Genomic DNA, 7,121 nt, shown 5'->3' with positions numbered 1-7,121 from the left:
TCTCTCTCTCTCTCTCTCTCTCTCTCTCTCTCTCTCTCTCTCTCTCTCTCTCTCTCTCTCTCGCTCTCTCTCTCTCTCGCTCTCTCTCTCTCTCTCTCTCTCTCTCTCTCTCTCTCTCTCTCTCTCTCTCTCTCTCTCTCTCTCTCTCTCTCTCTCTCTCTCTCTATCTATCTATCTATCTATCTATCTATCTATCTATCTCTCTCTCTCTCTCTCTCTCTCTCTCTCTCTCTCCTTCCTCTCTCTCTCTCTCTCTCTCTCTCTCTCTCTCTCTCTCTCTCTCTCTCTCTCTCTCTCTCTCTCTCTCTCTCTCTCTCTCTCTCTCTCTCTCTCTCTCTCTCTCTCTCTCTCTCTCTCTCTCTCTCTCTCTCTCTCTCTCTCTCTCTCTCTCTCTCTCTCTCTCTCTCTCTCTCTCTCTCTCTCTCTCTCTCTCTCTCTCTCTCTCTCTCTCTCTCTCTCTCTCTCTCTCTCTCTCTCTCTCGCTCTCTCTCTCTCGCTCTCTCTCTCTCTCTCTCTCTCTCACACACACACACACACACACACACACACACACACACACACAAACACAAACACACAGTCACTGGAGGACAAAAGAATAAGCTACAAAATCCCCATCGCTTAAATCCTGCATACTTCAAGTGTTTCACATCTTGCAAAAATAATGATAATTCATCTTCGTATTTTCCTTCTTCCTTTCCTTTGCTTCCTCCCTTGTTCTCTTCTTTGTATATTGTTCCTTCTTTATTTTCTCTTTTGTTCTTTTAGAGGTAGATAAACCTAGATTCCTAGTTTATATCTAACTTATACCACCTTTATACAGATGAATCAAGATAAGGATAGGAAGAGAGGGAGAGAGAGAGAGAGAGAGAGAGAGAGAGAGAGAGAGAGAGAGAAAGGGAGAGAAACACACATATGCAAATACGAAAAATGAATATATAGAAACTGAATCCTCACGAAAAGATCGACTTGAAGTGTTTGTTGAGCAGATGACACCTTTGCAATAAACATTTAGATGTGGTGATATGTAGTTTTTTAACATTGGAGCTGGTTTCCTTGTTCTTTCAGACGGTAATCCAAGTCCATTTGCGTCACACCCTGTTGGCGGACTTTTCAGTTGTAGCTCCTAATGGGAGCGAGATCCATTTTTCGAGGAATATGAGGACAAATACAAATCGGCTGTTGGGTGAGGAGCTCATCTCTCCATTGCTGAGTCAGGCTTCTGAGGTTCTGGTTGCTTAGATGAGTTGATATGTTAGCCCCGAGAAAAAATGGAATTCCTTGTCGGACGTTTCCAGGGGATTATTTTGTTTGTGTTGATGCCACAGTGTATATGTATAGTATAAGCTTCACTGTTGCTGGAAAACTCGAATAAAGCAACTGAAGACAGTTTTCTTATTTTGTGATATTTGATAACCAACTGTGTGACTGATTACAAATAATTTTCATCAGATACTTTCCAGGAGGTGCCAAGATAAGATGGAGGGAGGAGGGTGGAGGGGAGTGGAATATATAGGAAATGGAATGGGTGGGAGTGGTTTCTATGCTTTTTTCTTTTTGGCTACCTCCGTTTAAGGGGGGAAAAGCCTTTGATATACGTATGTATGTATGTACTTTCCTTAAAAAAATTCTACATGTCATGGAGATGAATGAAATAGCTTGGCGGCAGAAAGACTCAGAGAAATTGTGCCACCCGGAACGGAAGGGCGCATATGTGGGGGAAGCTATAATGAAAACAAGGCCATAACATCCCGATTTTTGCAGCGTTTTTGTAAAACGTCACCAATAAAACTACATGGCTCATGAGGCAAGCATAGCCAAGGTCCAAGATCAAAGTAACTGGTATATTTAGTTAATTACAAAGGATTACAATGGCGGAGCATGCCGACAGGAGACCTTTTGGTCCATATCTAGGTCGGATGCGAAAAAAAGATCATAATAATAACAAAATAATAAATAAAAACTATAATAATGTAAATAACAAATAAAATACATAAATAAATGCATAGGTATAGACCTTGGAGAATGGGAATAATATCAGTTTGCATAATTTTGATGAAAAAGGTCTCATTTGAAGAGGTCTATAGATATAAACCCAATAGACGTAATTTTTTTTTTCTTTTATTCGCCTTCTTCTTATTCTTATTCTTCTCTCTCCCCTCTACCTCTCGGCACTGTATTTCTAGCTAAACTCCTAGTTTCTTCTTTCTAATATTCATCAATATAATGAATAAATAAATAAAAAAGATACAGTAGGGAAGGTGTCACTACGTAGTGAGATCTCCGTTCTTGTTGTTGTTGTCGTTCCCTAGACTGTCTGTCCGAGCAGTCCCGTCTCCCCAAGGAATGCCACTGCCGAAACTGGGTTTTCCCACAAATCCTTTATAGAGTGTATGCTGTGTTGTTTGCGTGCATGATTGTGTATAATGCAGTCTTCCATTATGTGTTGTATGGTATGGGGTGAAGTGTGAGATCTCCGTTGTATTGTGTGCTGTTTAGAGATTCGGATGATGTCACTGGTCATGTAGATTCAGAGCCCACCGGCTGGGAAGCGGCACCAACGAACTTTTACCCGCGGATCAAGGTTGGTATGGCATAATAAATTGTCTTTTTCTGGGATGTTTGAAGACCCATAGTCTCGTGAGAGGGGGAAGGGGGGTGAGAGATACAAACTAAGTACTGACGGAGGTGAAGATGAAGATAAAGGCGGAGACAGAAATAAAGGCGGAAGTAGCGGTGGATGAACACAGACCTATTAGATTAGTGACACACACACACACACACACACACACACACACACACACACACACACACACACACACACACACACACACGCACACAATCAGTGAGTGGGTGCCAAGCTTGGCCAACTTGCCTCGTAATGGGGAGTTTAGGGAAATGTCGACGTTGGCCATTTGGACCGAAGCCACTTGTTTTCACACTCTCCTGGGGGAATTGAAAAGGGCCTCAGTGAAAGCGTTCGGTCGTCATTTTATTATTTTTCATGGTGGTTTTTCTGCACATTTAGAATCACGAGTACATATGATTTATCATGCATGTATATATATATATATATATATATATATATATATATATATATATTTATATACATATGTATATATATACATATATATATATATATATATATATATGTTTGTATATATATATATATGTATATATATATACATACATATATATGTATGTATATATATATATGTATATATATACATGTATACATATACATATACATATACATATACATATACATATATATATACATATACATATACATATACATATACATATACATATACAAATACATATATATATATATATATACGTATACATATACATATACATATGTGTATATACATATATGTATATGTACACACACACACACACATACACACACACACACACACATGTATATATATATATATATATATATATATATATATATATATATATATATATATATATATCTATATATATATAAGATTAAAGGTGAAAGAAGTAGACGAAGAGTAATGGGAGAATTTCACGCCTTAACGTTTCGACCCGCAGGGTCTTGATCACAAAGCTAACAACTCAAACGTAACAGGATAGTTTATACACGGACGGGTCATCTTATGGGACGCTTCGGAGAGCTTGTTATTTTATTTGCGTATTCATTTATCATTAATAAGCTTGTGGCTTTTGCTAAACATATAAAGCCGTCAGGTAGCAAAGTAGGACATTTGGTAACACGTAGCGACAATAATCCCACTAACGAAAACAGCGTTGCTTATAAAATCCCGTGTAAAAGCTGTCCCTCTTCATATTTTGGTGAATCTGGTCGCGGACTTTATAAAAGGATAAATGAACATAAAAATGACGTAAAAGCCCATAGGACATCTAACTCCATAGTAATACATGTGGATAAACATGGTCACCTTCCAGACTGGAACAACATAACCGTATTAAATAAAGGATCATCCAAGAAACTAAGGAAGACAATTGAGGCAGCATATATCAACACTAATAACAACATTAACCATAGAGAAGGCTTTATATGTTTAGCAAAAGCCACAAGCTTATTAATAATAAAAGAATACGCAAATAAAATAACAAGCTCTCCGAAGCGTCCCATAAGATGACTCGTCCGTGTATGAAATATCCTGTTACGTTTGAGTTGTTAGCTTTGTGATCAAGACCCTGCGGGTCGAAACGTTAAGGCGTGAAATTCTCCCATTACTCCTCGTCTACTTCTTTCACCTTTAATCTTATTTGTCATAACATAGTCAACATATACATATATATATATATGTGTGTGTGTGTGTGTGTGTATGTATATATGTATATACATACATACACTGAATGGTTGCCAGTGAACAGATTGATAAATTTTCAACCACAAATAAATTTTAATTCCATACCATACCATTCCATACCATCGCAGTCGAGACTGAGAGTCGCTCGAAGGAGGCATACGTTGGAAATTGAAACGTGGTCGAGCCGAGGACTCGAACTCAGCTCACCCGTGACAAAGCGGCAGTGACTTAGCCCAATACGCTATCAAGAGAGATATAAGTTGAGTACAACTTTCTTATATTTGTATGCTCGAGTGGCATACACATACCATGATAGTGTAGTCGCTAGTATGTGCTAGTATGTGCACGTGGAAAAGTTTATACATACACTGAATGGTTCCCAGTGAACAAATTAATATTTTTTAAAAGTGACTTGTGATTGAAAATTCACTGTCGCACTTGTCATGAGGATGCCGGGTTCGAGTCCTGGGCAGTTCCACATTTCAATTTCAGCATGCTGGCCTTTGATGGCTTAGAATTAAAGTGCATTGTGGTTGTTAAAATGTATCTCTAATCACTGCGACCCATTCAGTGTTGTACACACACAACACACACACACACACACACACACACACACACACACACACACACACACACACACACACACACATCTATACGTGTGTGTGTGTGTGTGTGTGTGTGTGTGTGTGTGTGTGTGTGTGTGTGTGTGTGTGTGTGTGTGTGTGTGTGTGTGTGTGTGTGTGTGTGTGTGTGTGTGTGTGTGTGTGTGCGCGTGTGTGTGTGTGTGTCTGTGTCTTTGTCTGTGTGCAATTAGGGAAAGTGAGGAACCTACGGCAAGGGGCGCGTAGCTTCGGGCGAAGCCGTCACCATTGCCCTATTATACGCCTCTTGGGCTGTTGGGGCAGGTGACAATCACTGCTGGGAACAAGGAAGAAGTGCCGGGTTTGTACCCAATATATCAAATTTGTTATATCTATTGATTCTGTTCAGGCCAACGCCAGACGATTTTTTCCAGCCACGAAGAAGAGTCCCTGAATGTGAGTAGTGCACGGAACGACAAAAAGGAAACAAGATGAAAGAGAAAACGTAACGCTGACCGCACCAAAGTCTGCGTCCCAAAGAAAGTCCAGAAAAAATAAAGAGCGGCAAAAAGAGTTGTGGCAAAAGGAAACAGAAATTTATGGAAAAAGAAGATGAGGAGGGAAGGAAGGAAGGAAGGATTAAGGAAGGAGGAGGAAAAGAAACAGAAGGAAGTAAAATATCAGTGTAGAAGGAAGTGAAGTGTGTATGTATGTGGGGGGGAGAGGTGGGTATACGATATACATACATACATACATACATACATACATACATACATACATACATACATACATACATACATACATACATACATACATACATACATACATACATACATACATACATACATACATACATACGTGCATACATACATACATACATACATATATGCATACATGCATGCATGCATAACATACATACATACATACATACATACATACATACATACATACATACATACATACATACATACATACATACATACATACATACATACATACATACATACATACATACATACATACATACATACATACATACATACATACATACATACATACATACATACACACATACGCACTACACACGTACGCACATACACATACACACACGTACTTCCGTGTACAGGTATGTACACACACATAGATGCATGCAAACACCCCCTAAATTGACATAGTATACGAGTATATACCTACTGTACATAAGTTTCACTTACTACCGCTCATACAAATACGCGCACACACATACATACTTCCGTATACAAACATGTACACAAACATTCATGCAAATACAATATACCCTAAATTTACACACACACGTGTATATGCATACGTGTCACTCTTGCACCACACATACAAATACACACACGCCCACACACATACATACTTCGTATACAAACACGTACATGCATACATACAAACATACCCTACATTTCACATACGTAGACGTACACATACACGCCCACACGTGTTTGATGGATGGCGGGCTATGTGACATGGACACGAAGTTCTTATTTCAAATCAGATAGAAGTGATGCTTGGCTTTCTGTGACGAAAATGTCAACATCGACGAAAGCGTTCGGTTCGTTGTTGCAATTTCTCATTCTTCCGGTTGAATTCTCTGTGTTTCTTGATCGGGGCTCAAAGGTTTGCTGCTGCCTGTATATGTATATGTTTATGTATATGTATATGTATATGTATATGTATATGTATATGTATATGTATATGTATATGTATATGTATATGTATATGTATATGTATATGTATATGTATATGTATATGTATATGTATATGTATAGGTATAGGTATAGTATATGGAAATGAATATGCATATGTGTATGTATATGTATAGGTACAGTATATGGAAATGAATATGCATATGTATATGTGAACGTGTGCATGTATATGCATGAATGAATTCATATATTGCACGTGTGCATGTATATGCATGAATGTATTCATATATTTTACGTGTGCATGATAATTATGGAAATACCGTAGGTCATATCCTCTAGGGCCAGATAGGTCACAGGTTCTGAGAGAACAGGAACAATGTTTTTCTAACAGAAAATATATAAGAAAAAATAAATAAACAAACAAACAAATAAATAAATAGATAGATAAATAAAAAAATGAATAAACAAATGTATAAATAAATCGGACCTTTTATCACTGTTCCCTGCCCCCTTTTGATCTGATTCTCTCTTTTACGCGAGCGCCACGTGACTTTCCATCG

This window comes from Oratosquilla oratoria, chromosome 23, assembly GCF_046742065.1.
Source record: "Oratosquilla oratoria isolate Oo_2021 chromosome 23, ASM4674206v1, whole genome shotgun sequence".
NCBI classification, from domain to species: Eukaryota; Metazoa; Arthropoda; class Malacostraca; order Stomatopoda; family Squillidae; genus Oratosquilla; species Oratosquilla oratoria.
This window is presented reverse-complemented; position numbering follows the sequence as displayed.